This window comes from Tiliqua scincoides, chromosome 6, assembly GCF_035046505.1.
Source record: "Tiliqua scincoides isolate rTilSci1 chromosome 6, rTilSci1.hap2, whole genome shotgun sequence".
NCBI classification, from domain to species: domain Eukaryota; kingdom Metazoa; phylum Chordata; class Lepidosauria; order Squamata; family Scincidae; genus Tiliqua; species Tiliqua scincoides.
Window position 1 is genome coordinate 8,269,385 of NC_089826.1, and position 19,701 is coordinate 8,289,085.

At 42.9% G+C, this 19,701-nt stretch overlaps 1 protein-coding gene across 1 annotated transcript in view; it reads right to left on the reverse strand.

Moving 5' to 3' along the window:
- CNOT6L (CCR4-NOT transcription complex subunit 6 like) overlaps nucleotides 1-16,505 on the reverse strand; it is a 39,936-nt gene extending 23,431 nt beyond the window's left edge. The window contains exon 1 of the mRNA XM_066632614.1: nucleotides 16,359-16,505. The gene's annotated coding sequence lies outside the window, so the exon portion shown is untranslated. The remainder of the gene's footprint in view (nucleotides 1-16,358) is intronic.
- Between the last annotated feature and the right edge of the window lie 3,196 nt (nucleotides 16,506-19,701).

Here is a 19,701-nt window from a genome sequence, read left to right on the forward strand (position 1 = left end):
TATTGCCTTTGACTGTGTGTTCAGCGTTACTCTGCTAAGCTAAAGTGGTAGTTCAATCTCCATGCTACACAAAGACAACCAGAACAGTAATTTAAGTATCCCAAACCCTTCTTCCACAATATTGGCTTATTAACATCACCATTATGACTATGTCTATTTTTAATCTAAATTCCCCTCCAGAAATATAAACCTAGAAGCAAATGCTATAAAAACTATAGTTATGAAGATTAAATAGCAAGGGACACTGGCATTATTTAGAACCAGTGGATGAGAAGTACTTTGTAAAAGATCAAGAACAAAATAGCAAGCCTATAAATGGAAATAAGTAGGGATCCAAGTCCAAATCTTGTGCTCTTCTTCAGAACTACAAACATTTGTGAGAATTACTGGAGTCAAGAAGCAAAACACAAACAAGGTGTTCATGTGTAGTTAGGCAGGATTAGTTGCAATGGGAGTGTTAGGCACACACATGACTGGGGTTAAGATTTTGTTACCAAGGGGCACAATGCAGCCAAATTGCGAAACTAACTGCCCAGAAGAAAAACAGATTTTGCGCATGCTACAAAGAACTCTACAAATTAGTTCCAGTTTATTAAAGCATTAACAAATGTCTTTAATTATGTTACTAGAAATGCTTAAAAACAGTGTTATTTATTTTACTTAGAAGTAAACCCATTGTAAACAGTAAGGCATAGGCTATAATCCTACCTTACTCGCTGGAAACAAAACCTCTAGTTATTACTAGAACTACTTATTTCACAGAAGACTAAACTGCAGTACACAAAATTAAGTTTGTGATCCTCACAAGCCCTTTGGGTTGACCCTTGTGAATGCATGTATGGTAGTTTATTCATATCACCTATGCTTGTAATAAACCCCTCCCCCAATGAATGTGCAGGTAGAGCTTGCTGCCATAGTGTTACCTTCTATCGTATGCATTAAATGTGTATAGGATCAGACTAAACTTCTGAAAAGGGCTTAAGATTTGGAAACATTATCTAGGCAATACTGACATAATAGTGAACGAGATTCCACTGCTCACTGCCACTAAACTCCAGCTTTGAAGCATTAAGCATGAAGAGATACAGTATGGACTACCAACCCCAGATCTAAATTGCCCCAAATCATTATGTCACATAACAGCAGGTATTCCACAATTGTGAATGTATTCACAACTGGACCTTACGGGTGTCTCAAAAAAGTATCCACACATTTCAATGAGCTAATTCATACATATTTTACTGTACACATGATCAAACTTCTAAGGCAGTGTTATTCAAACTGTGAGGCTCGGCTCTTTAGGGCGGTGCCCGGAACTCAAAGGGGAGGTGCGGGATGTCCTCTCGCATAAGAACATAAGAACAGCCCCACTGGATCAGGCCATAGGCCCATCAAGTCCAGCTTCCTGTATCTCACAGCGGCCCACCAAATGCCCCAGGGAGCACACCAGCAACACAGTCACACCCCTGGGCAGAATACAAGCCCGTCTTCTGCGCTTTTTTGTTTAAAGCAGAAGAAATGAAGTTGCTCAGCTGCGAGAGTGGCTGCTGCCGCCCCACCCTCTTCCGAGCATGCTCCGCTTGCAGTCCTTAACCCTCACTGATCCTTGTCTGGTTGGTTCCTAGTTCCCAGCCTGGGATCGCTTCTCATCAAAGTGAAATCTCTTTTCAACCCCCTCCCTCTTCCACTCCCCCCTTTCAATCTCCCGCTTTCCTCCCACTCCCCAAATAAAACGCTTCCTATTTTACCAGTCACCAGGGGGTCTTAAAGTTGCTTCCATGCAGTTGGCAAAGGGAGGGGGGAGAGGGAAACAAGCACACACTTTACTTGGCCAGGAGCAGAAAAAGGGTACTGTTTTTAAAGTGATTAATTAATCTTGTTGTTTGACTGAAGAGGAAAGGCTGTATTTTTAAAGTGATGAATCTTGCTATTTGAAGGGAATACTTATCAGCCATTGATGAAGTGATTGCCAGCCCAATCCTATCCACAGTTTCCTGGGAGTAAGCCCCATTGACTCTAATGGCATCTCTACTGTCTAATTTAAAGCCTACCTGTTCACCCCTTTTCTTTGGACTGTCCCCCTCCCTTGGCTGCCCTGTGAATTATTTTGTCCAACTCACTAATCCGAGCAAAAGAAGGGCTTTCATGTTAGCGCGACTGAACATATTTCCATCTGCAATACATCAAGGGAGATTTTCTAAAACCCCTCGTTCAAATAGATTATGTTTGTTTTGTTCAGCTGAACCAGATACCCTGGATCATATCCTTCTTTGGTGCACTGCCCATCATAATCTCAGGTCTCACCTACTTGGCCCTTTTCTTTCTTCTCTTCCTGTTTCCCTTGTTGATCCTTTCCCAATCCTTCTTAGCGATTATTCCCCTTCCATCACCAATTTGGTGGTGGAATTTTTAATGGTAGTCTCTATGGCAAAGGCCAGAAGCTAATACCTGGTAAAGTTGTATATATCTGCTATGTTATATTTATTATTGTCTGTGGACCTCTAATATGCCAATAAAGGTTTACCAAAGTAAGAAAGACTCTAATGGCACTTACTTCTGAGTAGACATGCATAGGCTTGAGCTGTGCATCTCCTAGTATAGGAGACAAATCAGCTTCCTAACCAAACCCTTATCAGCTCTGATATATTTTCATGGTCTATTTTTGTTTTCCCCACCAGCTGCTGGAAAAATTTAATTTCATTAAATTAATAAAGGGTTCAATCCTATCCAAGGAGAATGGGAGAAATGACTAGTTGGATTGGAGTCCACAGGGGTGTGTGTGTGTAATGTTGGTCAGACTGGTTGTTCACAAAGTTCATTTGATAAAACAATTCTGTTGGTATGCTTACAAAGTTTAAAAAAATGAGTCCTCCTGGACCAGACAAAATCTACCTACTATAGTATCCTGTCTCCAACAGCGATCAGCAGCTTATCATTTATAAAGCATGTATATTGCTGTGTATTAATTATTATTATTAACAGTATTTATATACCGCTTTTCAACTAAAAGTTCACAAAGCGGTTTACAAAGAAAAATCAAATTAATAATATATGTTTAAGATCTGCATTTAATTAATGATATGATTAATACAGTTAAAATTAATATAGTTAATATATAATATAATAAATATAATATTATAATATTATATTTAATATATTTAATATAGTTAATATTTCTGGCCACTTCCTGTTTAATGATGTCACTTCCAGCCCTCAGGAACATGATGGGGAGTTCATGGCCAACAGCCACGGGGGTCAAGGGAGCCACTGGCCGAAAAAGTTTGAGTACCACCGTTCTAAGGGAAGAAACTGAAGAGATGTGTGGAATCATCCCAGCACTCACAAAGGATGCCAGTGGTATATAGATGTGAATGGGAAACATTTCGAGCAGTTGGTCCAATTCATTAACTAATTAACTGGGTAAAGCAACTGCTTCTCTGTACACCACATGTAATGTATGTGAATGATAGCATTGTAGCATGCGTGTGAATTGCAGCATAGTAATTTGACTCTATAAAGTAGGTGTAGATGTTCCTGAGATGCCCTGGACTCATTCTGTATTTGTCAACTAGTGGTACATCAATACATTGCAACTGCACACTAACTATGCTAGTCTGTGCAACTTTAAATCTTTGATTTTATTGTTTCTATTTCCTAAAAAAAGGCAAGACAAAACTCCTCAATTCTTTTTGGAAAGCATTTGCAAACTAGAACTGTAATAAATGTTCTTATGAGACAGAAAAAAATGAGAAAAAATGAGAAAACAATGAGACAGAAAAAAAGAAGTGCAAGAAAAAAAAACCTCTCTTACATATCCAACAGGAATAGGGTACTGTGCATTTCTAAGAAATTTACTTCCAGGAACATCACCTTCTCCATTTCCATTGGAAGCAACAAACAGAAATACCATCCGAAATACAGTTTCTTGCAACTCAGAAGCATTTGTAGTAGCTTTCAAATATTTGTTTTTGGCATAGAAGTAGATGCAGAAATCTTCCTTCTCATTAGCTTAACATTACACCATATTCACTCTATTTCAAATGGGTTATGGTAAGACTGTGCTCACTCCCCCCCCCGGTCAATGTGCTCTTGCACATGTTGCCACCAGAGAAAGTCTACTGGCTGGTTATAATACGAGAGAGGGCCTTCTCTGGGCTTGTGTCCCACTTGTGGAACTCTCTGCCTTTGAAGATTAGACTGGTCCCTCCTTTGCCAGAATTCCAACAGCAGCTGGAAACTCATTTTCTCTCCCTTTTTTCCCCTGAGGGATGACCCAATGCCCAGTGTTCCATAATTGTTGGCTTTGTTCACGAAGGCATAGCTGTGGTCACTACAAAGCAGCCCCCTCACTCCCCGCTATGCTTCCCTGTCCTGTTCGAAAGGAGACCTTCAATGAAACATGAACTACTTCCCTCTCCTTTTGTGGAGCTGATGAAAGCATAGGGCTCAGTGCTTGGTGCCCAGGGTGCCTGCATCAAGCATGGCCTAAGTCAGTTTCCTCTCCCCCTACCTACATTCCTTTCCTGCTCTATAGCAGGAGAGGAAATTAGAGAGCTCAACTGTGCTAAGCAGAGGCATACCAGTTGCCTCTGCTGAGCATGCTCAAAGTTCACTTGCTAGGGCACCAGTCCTTTCACCATGGCAAGAATCATGACCAAAATTGTGAACACCTGTCATTGCACTTTTGCTAATGATTTAACATGCTGCTTCTTTGAATATTTTTGTAGTTTTTCACAACCAAAAGGCATTTCAAAGAGCCTTCAATAAAATTTTATCTTGTGTATTTTGTTTAATTTTTAAAGTATTTTTAGTTTAAATTATTTTTATAGTTATGGCCTATCCTTCTTCCACCATCATACCTCCCTTTGCCTGCTGTTGTATTAATGGCACCCAACGCCCTCATGCAGACAACAGGCTACCTAATCAAACCCATCCATATTTTGTTCTCTCACCACAATGAGTGGAAACAAATTTTGAAGACCAGATAGCCCTAGGTTTCCCTCTCACATAACCTCCTGCTCACGGAGGATTAGTCACCCAAAAATGGGAGGGGGGGTAGTATTAGCCTTGGGGCAGCACAAAATATGTAATCTAATGAAAGAACAACTTGGAAGAAATAAAAGAGCTCATACTGTTTATTGGACTTTTGCAAGAATGGCTTTTCCTTTCACCAAATTGTCTAACAAGACAGAAGGAATACTGCCCAAATCTTATTCAGAACTCAGGGGTTTTGTACAACTTTCTAAATTATGAGAAAGTGCAATTTAATCTGATGGTATGTGAATTGAAGCCTGATCAACCATTACATTCCTCCAAATATTTTGTATGCAATTATAGTTATGGTCTACCCTTCTCCCACCATCATTAAAATGTAAACAGCTCCAAAAAAGAGCCATGATTTTTTTTGTTTCTAATTGCTAACTTCTCTACACAGAACAACGAATTGAATTTAACTTAAGAGTATTAGCTTTGTACACTAGTGACAAGGAAAACAATCTTGGAATACAGTAGAACCTCCAAAGTTGACCATCTCTCTATAATGACCACCTCCTTAAGTTCACAGTATGGACAGACACTGCATACACACTATGGGAGACCAACCTCTCTATATTGACCACCTCTGTAAGTTGTATCTTGACCATGTCGACCATTGCACAGAGTATTAATTTACCCTCCGTAAGTTGCACACTGAAAGCAATACTTTGGGCCTGTGTTTTGTCTGGTTTGTCCCATCTTGGAAAAGCAAGAAGCCACAGGACAATCCATCCCCTACGCCTGCTAGCGTATGTGTGAAAGAGTTTTTATAGGTGGGTACACTGCACATAGCCGACAGACCTGTGCCAGCTGCCAATTGTACCTGGGCATGTACCAAGTTGTAAGGGACATGAGGCTGCTTGTGCATAGTGAAGCCATTGTCCTTTCACTTTGGTTCCCATCACCAGTGCATTACTTTACACTTATACTGAAACACAACTGCTGTTTTGCTGCCTATTCTCCCAGTTTGGAGAGAGCCTTCTGGAGCACTTCACAATCCCTTCTGGTCTTCACTACTCAGAAAAGTTTAGTGTCATCCACAAACTTGTCCACCTCCCTGCTTATCCCTGTTTCCAGGTCATTTATGAAGATGTTGAAAAGCACCAGTCACAGGACAGATTCTTGAGGCACTCCACTTTCTACCTCTCTCCATTTTTTTGTCTATTGCCCATTGACACCCACTCTCTGTTTCCCGGTCCTCAACCAGTTCCCAATCCATGAGAGGACCTGTCCTCTTATTCCCTGACTGTGAAGTTTTCTCAACAGCTTTTAGTGAGGGACCGTATCAAATACCTTCTGGCATTTAGTGAATTTGAGGAGACCCAGTGGATGCCAAGCAGCCTAAGTAAAAAAGTGGTTTTTTTTGTTTGTTTTTGTTTTTGTTTTGCTGTTGGGGCTATGTAACATGCTACATGCTATGGGCTGGCAAGGGATAGCATTGGTCTGCCTGTCTGCTATGAAACCAAGTATTTTTTTTTAACTTGCAATTTTTTTTAAGCTTATGAATTTTCAGGGATTTTTTTAAACACTGATTGTGGGCTGTTTATTCTCTGTCTCTTGATATAGATATAGATGATATAACTAGTAAGCATCACAAGAGGATCAATTCTCATTGATATTTGCAATAAAACTTTTTAAAAATCCAATCTAAATAATAACTTGGCCTTGCATTTGTTGTCCTGGGAGCTAAACATGATAATATTTAAATGCCTTTTTTTCCGTATGTTGACCACCTCCCTATGTTGACCACTTCCTCCAGTTCCTTGGGTGGTCAACTTAAAGAGGTTCTACTGTACTTTTTTAAAATGAAATACAAGAACAGGGTGAGTTAGGAATCTGACACTGGATTGGAAATATTAAAAGCTTTCAACACAATCCATAGATTTACATGACCATAAAATACCTCAACCCTTATAAAGTTTGTCTACTCTTAATTTTATCCATCATAATTATTGTTGCATAACTAGATGTAGACAAGTGTCAGGTAAAGCATTTCCAATATCCTATCCCTTTGGTTTTGCTAGCCAACCATATATGAGACATTAAACAAAATCTTAATGAAAAATAATGTACAGACAGGAAAGTAAATACTTTCTGATAAGCGTGTGTAACAATTCTGCTAGGTTGCTGGGTAAAGTTAAGTATATGCCCAACGCTCTGACCCAAGTTTATGAACACAAGCATGTAATCATTCATACAACCTTGAGTGATGATCAATAAGGTTGCCAAATCCAGGTCTAAAGGAAGCTCCTATTTTAATAAGCTATTTGTTAGGGAAAGGTTTAGCAGATGTGACTTTTCCCATCGTGCCAGCACAGTGAAGGGAGAAGCTTTACCTGCCAACCAAGTACAGGTATGTCCCTACAACACACTGGCTAAAGGCCCAGTTTCCATTGTCTCCAGTCTATCAAATAAACTATAGAACCATGTGTCAGCCATGTACTCATAACCAAAGCAATAAGAAACTATTTTTATCCCTGGAGAATTCTTCATGCATCCTTTTCTCCTGAGAAAAACAAAAATGATATAACACTGATGGGACCAAAGGACTTGGTGATCACCCTTGTCACACATACTGGAACTAAACTATGGAAGCAAAAGATAGTAGGTAGAGAAATTGCTCTAAATAAGTGCTGGCAAGTTCAACACAAGATGCCATTTTGGAAACCAAACATGTTCAAGATAGCCAGAACTACTTGGCATGTTTTTATTTATATCAAGTGCATTTCAAAAAAAGTTAGCTGAATACAGCAAATGCCAGTCTGCAGCTGGTGGACAATCTGAATGCCTATAATCCCTGTTCTGTGAAAAGGATAGGTTGCTCTGAGGCACCTGTTGCACATGAATATTCTCACTATGTCAGAAGACTGACTCATCTGAGATCAGAAAACACAGAAGGCACAAAGGAGAATACTACTAACATTGTCAGAGTTCATTTTAGCTTCTCTACACTTAGTGTGCAGAAAGACTGCACAGGGAGTCTCAGAAAAAGTCAACACACTATCAGGCAAAGTTGCATGTGTTTTAGCCATAAACTAGTTGACACATGCCAAACTCTAGTTCAACCATTAGCTTACTTAAAAAGTAATCAGAAATAGAGTTATAATGGAATTTTGTTAACAAAACAATGGTTTTGCTGCTTGTTTTTACTTGTGATTTTAAAGCCTTAAGAATGGCTACAACAAACATGCACATGCAATTCCATCAGACCACTGGATGGAAGCAGAGCAAACAGTGAATCAGACCAAAATGTTATCTACACTTTTATCGGTTATATTTCCTATTTTTCAAGAACTAGTCACAATATAGTCTGAAAATAAGATATCTAAGAAAGGCACAGATGTTGCAAAAAAAGAGTACTTTTTCCAGTCTACACTGTTCATTTAGAAGCATCTACTGGTGGTTCCCAAACTTTTTGGGAGTTTTACTCCCAAGATAAGTCTTTCTGGGGGCATGGGCAAGGACACTGAAGCAAGCCCATGACTGAGTCACTAATGGGGGTGAAAGGGGGATACTTTTACTTACTACAAGCTGCAGGAGTTGGGGAGCCCCACACAGCCCTCTGCAGGGCTCCCCAAGTCTTAGAATGTTGATGAGTTCTCAAAGCACTTCCTAGTTGTGTTCACAAACAGGAAGTGCTTAGCAAGCTCATCTTTTCAATGTTCTAAGACTCAGGGAGCCCTGCGGAGAGCTGTGCAGGGCTCCCCACAACTCTGGCAAACTGCAGCAGCCTGTAGTAAGTAAAAGTACCCTCCATTCACCTCCTTTAGCAATTCGATCCTGGGGATCGCTTCACTGTCCTTGCCCCCTCCCCTTAAAGGGACAGGGGAGCTTTACGCAAGCTGGTGGGTTGCAACCCACCAGTTTGAGAACCACTGATTATTGTATTCCCAATTCTTTATTGCCTGTCCAGAATATTTCACCACACTTGTGGAAAACAGCAACAACACTGGAAGCAGAACAAGACTCAGCCTGCAACGTACAATTCTGAACTCAAGGCTAGATGACAATGTTTTCGGTTTTGTTTTTCCTCTCTTTAAAAGGCAAGGCCACTCAGAAGTCCCTTCCAATAATTAGGTCTGGGGAAAATCAGATAAAGTAATTCAGTTCAATTCCATGAAAGGCATCTAAACTCTGCCCACCATACACTTAATTTGGCCCCATTCAGACAAACTTCTTAAAAAGCATGTTTAGCAACCACAGTGCTTACTAAAACCAAAAGGGACAATTCAAGCGTATACAGATAAACATATAATTAAAAGAAAAGAACTCAAAGTCAAACTTATCCATGTTGTAAGAAATCTTTCCACTCAGCTTTGGAAAATTATTATTATTTATAGCAGGTTTTGTGTACATAGCACATTCCAGAGTGCCATAAACACAAGTAGGTTATATTCTACAATCTCTTTCTAACTACTTCTGAACTCCTTCATTTCAGTTTGTACCTTGAAGCAGTTTCTAGTATTTTATTAGTAGCCAGATTATACGAAAGCATACACTTAACCATGACACAATCGCCTATATATTATTTGGCTCTGTGCCATAAATAGTCAAATTAAATTTTACAAAATGGTGTATCAACACACAACTGTGAATGTTACTTAACTTACAGCCCAATCCTATGTAACTTTCCAGCACCAGTTCAGCCATGTCAATGAGGTGAGCACTGCATTCTGCAGTGGTGGGGGGTGGTCACAGTGGCCTCCTCAAGATAAGGGAACATTTGTTCCCTTACTTCAGGGTTGCACTAGTGCTGGAAAGCTGGATAGGATTGTGCCCTTAGAGCTTTATCTATGGCCTACTTCACACATAACACACATAATTTTAAAAAAGAATGCAAACAAACCTCTCTGTGTGTGCTTGTGTTATGAATACACATATTAAGAAGTTGGGATAAAACAAAACTCCTTGTTGATTATGTAGTACAGCATCTGCCAAACCATGGCCTGTAGGCCGGATCCAGTGTGACACTGAATCCCTCCACACTGTGAGCAGGGCTTACTGTTCCACCACACTGCTAAAAACAAGTCTCTCCATCTTTGCTGCACGACCATCCGTGCAACTGCATCTGCCTGGAAATCCAGGTACGAAACCTGCTGGGACAGTGGGCTACAGACACAACTGCCCAGAGTGTTGTGTAACAAAGATGGAGGGGCTTCTTCTGAGTCACACAGCGGAATGGTAAGTGCTGGTCCAAATGAGGACCGCTTTACCCCACCACAACAGTTGCCAGTTGGGAGACCACTGATGTAATATATTGTTCCAAGGCTTCTATCTGAAGCATGTTGAACACAGGCACACCTTGCACTTTTAGGAACCAGAGCTTTGATGAAAGTAAAAAATGGAGAAATGCTGCCAATCTTTTTGTTTATGGGGGTCAGACATTGTTTAAAGGCACCAAGCACCCAGAAGTATACCGCACAGAGCTTGCCTTGGGACCCAGTTTGCTGCTCACTGGATGGAGAATGGTAGAGCTGTCCACCCAGGCTCACGGAGTTCCTGTGCCACTCAAGGCAACTTGGGAAGGAGTCTTTACCTCCCAAGCCAAGTTCTGTTCTGGCCAGACAGCTGGTTTAGGACAAAAGAAGAAAGCAAAGAAAGCCAAGGCATTGCTTTACGTACATTCAGCTACCTCTGCTACCTGAGCAAGAGGCTCTTTTTAAACTGGTGCTGCTCTTATATTTAGCAGGGGGAGAGTACCTGTCCCTTTTCAACTCAGCACAGTGTCTTTCAGCACCATGGCTCTTTATTGGTGATGTTCTGCATCTTTATACATTGTGAGTCCTTTAGGGATAGGGAGCCATTTAATTATTTGATTTTGTCTGCAAATTGCTTTGTGAACTTTTTGTTGAAAAATGATATACAAATACTGTTAATAAAATAATAATAATAATAATACATAAAATGAAAACACCCCTCAAAAGTATAGATACTAGCATCATAAATACTAACATCAAAACACTATGAGATTATGAGGCAGTTTTTAGAAATGGATGAACTAAACTAGAATTAAAACATAGCACTACATTACCAGACAGGATAGATTTAACGACCTGTCCTTAACCAAGATTTTTTTTTTTAGGTATTGTATTGGCAACCTTCAGTCTCGAAAGACTATGGTATCGCGCTCTGAAAGGTGGTTCTGGCACAGCGTCTAGTGTGGCTGAAAAGGCCAATCCGGGAGTGACAATCCCTTCCACACCGGGAGCAAGTGCAGTCTGTCCCTGGTCTGTCTCCCTGGCTATGGGCCTTCCTTCTTTGCCTCTTAGCCTCAGACTGTTGGCAAAGTGTCTCTTCAAACTGGGAAAGGCCATGCTGCACAGCCTGCCTCCAAGCGGGCCGCTCAGAGGCCAGGGTTTCCCACTTGTTGAGGTCCATCCCTAAGGTATTACAGACACTGATTCAGCACAGATTCAAACACCATCACATCCACATGGAAATAGTTACTATGAATACTTTGCAACCTCCTAATTCAACTGGTAGATGGGGGCTAGAAAGATCATAAATAGACTCCCTTTTGGTATTTTCCAGCCCACTTCTGGTTTAGCATCACAGCACAAAATTTGCCAGGGGGGTGGCTGTGCTGCCATCCAGGCAGGTCCTGAAGAACAAGAGAACTGTACGTAGAACAGAAATTCCTAATTTTGAAAAAATACCATAAAACTCGTATTATCTTGCTGTCACAAAGGAATGTAAGAAAAAGGCATCCTAGGCCTTTTATTTTGAAAACTCTGATTGGGTAGCACTGCTTATTAGGCATGAATGGAGGGTGGCTGAAGAAAACAACAGTAATTCAGTGTTAAAAGTTTAAAAACAAATATTAAGTTTTGTACTGAATTTTACTTTTTGGAAGTCACCTCACATCAAGAATATATACAGACATACCTCAAGGGAAGACTCACCACATTTTTTTCCCTCTCACAAAACAAGACCAGATTCCCCTTGCTTTTTGCTATGCTCTTGGACAAAAATATTTATCAATAAGTTAAATACAGATTCAGTTAACTGTTCTTGGACTTTTCATTTTTAAAAATAAAGTACCACTTGAAATAAAGTTTGGTTTTTAGTATGTAAAAGTGTGGATTTGTATTCATACAGAAAGAGGGTGTTTTATGTTCTAAAATAGCTCTGGGTGGGTGGGTGTATTCATGACATCTCAAGTCAATACCGGTCAGTTTCCTCCAACACACAGAACTGGTTTTCCCCGAGTTTGATCCTGGGAAGAATATTTCATGCACAAACCCAATGCATCTAAAATGGAGGCTCCACCATCCAAAGTACATATGTTTGGAGGCAGTCTAAAATATATCTATGAGCATACACAGCCCCTCTTCACACCCTTTTACTTTCTGTGTGTGTACTCACACACATGCATACACTTCTTCACAGGAAGCACTCTATTATGCACTACCAACCCCTGACACTAACCCAACTTTTCCTATATACACACATAGTCCACAAACACTATAGCTGCCAGACATCCTTTTTTGGAAGGGTTTTCCATATTCCAGGACATATCATAATCAAATAAATGAAGACTTAAGGAGCTTAAGGAGGTGTGTATAGGGTTATCCCATTTACCTTTCCAACAACTTTGTGTGCTAGGGTAAGAAAGTGCAAGCAGCCCAAGCTTTACAGTTCTGCAGATATTGAATTTATTGATTTAATTCATTTAAATCAATTGATTTAATTTAATAAAACCCAGATATTGAATTTATTGATTTAATTCAAAAATGCATACCCTGTCCTCCTAAATTTCGGAGTGGCTTACAAATAATTTTTAAAATCACAAATTAAATAGCAAATCCAAACAATATTAATACTAATAAGACACAGTCAACTTTAATACCAAGCAGTATCATAGCAGGCCAACAAAACTCTGCTGGAAAAGAAAGTATTTGACAGTCATCAAAATGCTGGTAGTAAGGGGACCTTCTGCATCTCACAGGTGAAGAAATGAGGGATGACCACAGACAACAGTCTCTCATGGTCACCTGCACCTCAAAAAGGAGGTGGAACCCAGTACAGTAGAAGGACTCCCTAAAAAATCTTATAAGGTGGACAGACTTGTGTCTGAAGGTGACAGTCCATGGAATACTTTTAAAGCTCTACAGCAACAACTTTCAGCCTTTTTCATCTCAAGGCACACAGAGAAGGTGCCAAAATTTTCAAGGCATACCATCAGTTTTTGACAATTAACAAAGCACACTACACTGTTAGCTGGTGACTCATATCCTCCAATGGCCCTACTAATACATGACCCTCCCCCAAACTCCTGCAGCACACCTGGAGACCATTCACAGCGCACCAGTGTGACATAGCAAAGTGGTTGAAAATCACTGCTTTACAGGCTAAGGACCAAAGTAAAAACCAGAACCTTGAAATGCACCATTAAACAATGCAGCTGCATCAGCAATGGGGTCACATGGTCATAGGAAGTGGGTGCCACCTCAGCAGCTGCTTTCTGTACCAGCTGGCTTCACGGAAAGCCCCAAGTAGAGCACATTACAATAACCAAGATCTTCCTGTTTCAAGTCCAACACCTTATCAGCTACACCACACTGGCTCAGGATGTACCCTACATCTCCAAAGCACCCACATTTTTTGAAACATGATCTGATAATTGATTGATAATTGATCTGATAAATCCTGGGGCATTTGATGCCCAGGAAGCTGGACTAAATGGGCCTATGGCCTGATCCAGTGGGGCTGTTCTTATGTCAATTACATTTAACAGAGATCCCTTATGCATACATGTCTGCTTCTATACAAACTATGCCAGTATGCCAGCTCATCTCTATATGGCCACACTGAAACTATATTATTATTATTATTATTATTAACAGTATTTATATACCGCTTTTCAACTAAAAGTTCACAAAGCGGTTTACAGAGAAAAATCAAATAACTAAATGGCTCCCTGTCCCAAAAGGGCTCACAATCTAAAAAGATGCCAAGGAATACCAGCAGACAGCCACTAGAACAGACAGTGCTGGGGTGAGGTGGGCCAGTTACTCTCCCCCTGCTGTACCAAATACATTCTTACTTCTACAATATTTATCCTCCCCCTTTCAAACCCACATACTCCTCCTTCATTGCTTCCGTCTTTCTGCAAAAAAAAAAAAAATTCCCTCAGAACTCTTACCACCCAACTTCCACTAAACTCTTCTATACACTTATAAATCAAGTTTTTTTTTTCAAAATTCTGCATATTAACAATATTAACATATTAATATACATTTACATATGAACTACCCTTTTCACCAACATACACTCCACACATTGAGACCTCATCACATATTTTGAGTTTTAGGCTTTTTAATATGGACACCTAAAAAGGTGAGGTCTAAATGCAACCAACAGGTGTTTGAAAGCACACATGTCATACAGGTACATTTGTTAAAAAAGCTGTTTTGCTGTCTGTAATATGCAAAATAGTCTTGAGAAATCTACCAGCTCTCCTCTGTACATACACACTGCTGACTTACAGCCCAATCCTATCCACACTTTCCTGCAAGTAGGTACCATTGACTCTAATGGAACTTACTTCTCAGTAGACATGCATAAGATTGGGCTGTTAGTGAAAGTCAACAACTGTCCTCAGAACATGCAGGCTTTCATCAACATTATGTATTTAAAAACATTTATAGCCTTCCTTCCAATCATCTTGGGGTGACTTAATGCAATGACTTGAAGTCACAAGAACGAAATTCCTTTAATTTTAAGTCTGCAGGCAGGGCTTGTATAAGCAACAAACCATTTTAGAATGCAAACACAGAGCCCTACCTTCCAACTTGGCTTAGGTATTGTTAGGTCAAGAACAGAAACAACCTCAGCTATCTGGCACTGATGTTTGAAAATGGAGAATTGGGAAAGTTATGCTCATGAACTGATGTCCACCAAGAGATGTGGAACGGGAAACCAAACCCTAATTAGAAATGTATACAAGAATAGATGCCATTCTTGTTATACTGCACTAGAACTATGCCAAGGAAAAATGTCAGGCATGAGGTCTCTCTCTTTGTTACAACTAGGAGTCAACTGACTTTGTACTTACTTGTCTCTTGTAGGTTTGTATTCTTTCCTGAGTCTTATCTTGTTGTATTTTCTGGCTAATTATTATCAGACTGCCTGATTTGGGGGATGGTACACGTTTAGCTCTTCTAAACTTAAAAAAAAAAGTGTGTGTATATTAAAAAACATTACACACAATCACTTCTTAAGAACAGTTCCTTAAAAGCAAACTGCTCATTTGTGATTTGCTAATGAGTTCTGTGGTTTGACTGCTGCCATTTTTGTTTTGTATTTACCTTTACATTTTCATAAGTGCATTCTTTTATGAGTATCTTTTTTATGATTTCCCCCCCAATTTCTTGATTAAAATAGCAAATTTGTGGTGTTCTGTGTGTGTTTATTCCAAGGGTGCATTTTAATAAGTGCATGATAATTGCTTTAAAAATGGACTAGGCAGATGATAATATAGTGTCAGCAGATGCAGCCACAGTATTATTTCTAACTGGAAAAGTCACCTATTTTAATTTCTGGAAAATATCTTAAACACCAAAAAGGGGGTGTTTGGGATTTTTATTTGAATATTTTAAACACCCAAAAGGTGGTACTGTGTTTATATTTGGATATTTTAACATCAAAAGGGGGCTGTTTTGTGTTTTTATGAGTTTTTAATAAGACACACACACAAACCACCCCTAAAAATAAAAACTAACACACACTCCTCACAAACAGGCAGCTGACCCTGCTGTACACACATTCACACCTTTCTCTCCCCAGACTGTACTTCTCACACACCTGCACAGACACACAAGGCTGCTGACCCCACTGTACAAACCTGCTGTACACATGGTATACACACAGAGCGCTGACCCTGCTATACATATGTGTACACATATGTGTACACGCACGCGCGCACACACACAGGCTGCTGACACGTGTACACATACACACACAGAGTGCTGACCCTGCTGTACACACGTGTACACTCACACACAGGCTGCTGACCCAGCTGTACGCACGTGTACACTCACACACACACAGGCTGCTGACCCAGTTGTACACACGTGTACTCACATACAGACAAGCTGCTGACCCTGCTGTATACATGTTCACGCACACCACCAGCTGCCCCCAACTGCACCCCCAGCCCGGCCCCCGGGCAGAGAGAGAGAGAGGCAGGCGGGCAGGCGCGGGCCTTGCCCCAGGCGCTCCGAGGGGGAGACGGCCCTCACCGCGTCCAGCCCCACACGCGCGCCCGCTCCGGGGGCCGAGGGCGCCCCGCCGCCCAGGCCCTCCCGCCGCCGCGGGCTCACCTGCATGGAGCGGCGGGGCGCCCGAGGAGGAGGCTGGCGGCTGCTGGGGCGGGGGGCGGCGGGCCCAGACATGCAGAGGCGGGCCGGGCGGGACGCGAGGACGGGCCGGGCGGACCTGGCGGCGCGCGGACAGGCGAGGAGGCTGCGGGGACGGCGCTGCTGCGCGAGGAGAAGGAGAAGGAGAAGGCGGGCACGCTCGCTCGCTGGGCCTCCCTCTCGCCCCCGCCGGCGGAGGGGCCGGGCCTGCCTGCCTGCCTGCGCCGCCCGCCTCCCCTCACGGCGCGTCTCCTCAGAGGCGGCCCCGCTGCCCGGGCCTCACTCCCAGCAGGCGCCTGCAGGGCTCGCTCAGGCCGCTCCCCTCGGGCTGCCGCCGCCGCCGCCACTCACCCCGGAGCAGGCCGCGGGCCTCCTGGGCGGGCGGGCAGAGCACCGGCGCTGAGGCCGCCTCCTGAGCACACTCGCCCGGGAGGGACCCCGCTGACCACAGGGGACCTGCCACCGGCCACACCTACCTGGGAGTAAGCCCATTGACTGAAATGGGACCTCCTCCTGAGGAGACCTGCAGAGCACTGGCCCTGAGGCTGCCACCCCAGCCACACCTACCTGGGAGTAAGCCCACTGACTGAAATGGGACCTCCTCCTGAGGAGACCTGCAGAGGACTGCCCCTGAGGCTGCCACCCCAGCCACACCTACCTTGGGAGTAAGCCCATTGACTGAAATGGGACCTCCTGCTGAGGAGACCTGCAGAGCACTGGCCCTGAGGCTGCCACCCCAGCCACACCTACCTGGGAGTAAGCCCATTGACTGAAATGGGACCTCCTCCTGAGGAGACCTGCAGAGCACTGGCCCTGAGGCTGCCACCCCAGCCACACCTACCTGGGAGTAAGCCCATTGACTGAAATGGGACCTCCTGCTGAGGAGACCTGCAGAGGACTGCCCCTGAGGCTGCCACCCCAGCCACACCTACCTGGGAGTAAGCCCATTGACTGAAATGGGACCTCCTGCTGAGGAGACCTGCAGAGCACTGGCCCTGAGGCTGCCACCCCAGCCACACCTACCTTGGGAGTAAGCCCATTGACTGAAATGGGACCTCCTGCTGAGGAGACCTGCAGAGGACTGGCCCTGAGGCTGCCACCCCAGCCACACTTACCTAGGAGTAAGCCCATTGACTGTATTGGGACCTCTTTCTGAGGAGACCTGCAGAGCAGGGCGCTGAGGCTGCCGTCCTGACCCCACTGACCACAGGGGACCTCCTTCTGAGGAGACCTGCAGAGGACTGGCCCTGAGGCTGCCACCCTAGCCACACCTAGCTGGGATTAAGCCCCATTGACTGCAGTGGGCCTTCTGGGTAGACAGGCATAGGATGTGATCCTGTCCATACTTCCTGCGAGTAAGCCCCATTGAGTATAATGGGACTTCCTTCACAGTAGGATTTAGCCCCAAGTCTGCCATTATGTTCACACTTTCCTGGGAGTAAGCCCCATTGACTGTAATGGGACTCCCTTCTGAGTAGACAGGCATAGGATGGGGCTCTCACAGGCCAGCCCAGGCATGTCTACTCGGAAGGAAGGCCCGTTGTAACCAATGGGGCTTACTGCCAGGAACACACCCAAAGGGTGCCACAGCCATTCCTGTCTCCCTGTGAAGTGCTGGGCATGTTCACACACACTCCTGCATGCTCCTGCTTCAGAACATACTATATTTGATTTACAGCTCATTGCATTTCCAGGCTTTTGTAGTGCATTGCAATAATTTAAAATAAATATATCAAAATTGAATCAAAAATCCCTGATAACTGTAACTATAAAATGTATGTTAGGGAGCTAGCCCATGTACACTCACATGTTTGCTCAGAAGAAGTAGGACTTACTCCTAGGTGAAAGTGCATAGTACTGTAGCTTGTAATGTGTCCGGCAGCCCTAGGGAAAGATGATGACCTAGACCAGGGGTTGGCAACCTACAACTCGAATAACAGAACAAAAACTCTATTCTGTTCTGATGAGCTAGGAAACTGACTGTGGGCACAAGCCTAACCAGGTCTACTCAGAAGTAAGTCCTATTTTGTTCAATGGGGCTTACTCTCAGGAAAGTGTGGTTAGGATTGCAGCCTGTGTGGGATAAAAAGGTAAGGGCTTACATTCCTTTGTATTTAAGTTGAGGAGCAATAAGCCCAGATCCACCTCCAAATAACAGACTGTGAATCTATTCTTGTATCTATTACTCTGGTTGTGCTTCTATTTATAATTTAGTTCTGGTCTCTACCTTGCATAGTTTGTTTCCCAGGTTATAACTACTTGAATTGAGTCTAAAACCATCAAAAAGGGCAGGAGGTCTGGTCTAGAGGGTAGAGCCTCCATTTGCCTGAAGATTAACATCCACAAGGTCGCCAGTTTGAGGCCACTGGCACCGTGCGACCTTGAAGCAGCTGGCAAGCTGCAGCTGAGCTGTTCCATCTGCTTGGAGCGTGGGAGGATGGAGGCCAGAATGTTAAACCAGATCGGAGTGTAACACCTTGAATGTAGTGGTTCTTGAAAGAAAGAACCTTCTTTCAATTTGTAAAAATCCCTGCGTGGATTTAATAAGCCTGCCTATGTAAACCACCTTGAATAAAGTCTTGAATAAAGACCAAGAAAGGCGGTATATAAATACTGTATATTATATTATTATTATATTAAGATGGAAGAATGGATGACTAGATATTCAAACAGAAGCACTCTGTCTCTGTTCCAGATCAAATGAACCATTCCCTCTTTATCCTGGTCTCATTGTGTTCGCACATCTGGGGGTGGTGGACAGGTCGATGAAAGTGTCGACCCAATGTGCGGTGGCAGTGAAGAAGGCCAATTCTATGCTTGGGATAATTAGGAAGGGTATTGAGAACAAAACGGCTAATATTATAATGCCGTTGTAAAAATCGATGGTAAGGCCACACCTGGAGTATTGTGTCCAGTTCTGGTTGCCGCACCTCAAAAAAGACATAGTGGAAATGGAAAAGGTGCAAATGAGAGCGACTAAGATGATTACGGGGCTGGGGCACCTTCCTTATGAGGAAAGGCTACAGCGTTTGGGCCTCTTCAGCCTAGAAAAGAGACGCCTGAGGGGGGACATGATTGAGACATACAAAATTATGCAGGGGATGGACAGAGTGGATAGGGAGATGCTCTTTACATTCTCACATAACACCAGAATCAGGGGACATCCACTAAAATTGAGTGTTGGGAGAGTTAGAACAGACCAGAGAAAATATTTCTTTACTCAGCGTGTGGTTGGTCTGTGGAACTCCTTGCCACAGGATGTGGTGATGGCATCTGGCCTGGACGCCTTTAAAAGGGGATTGGACAA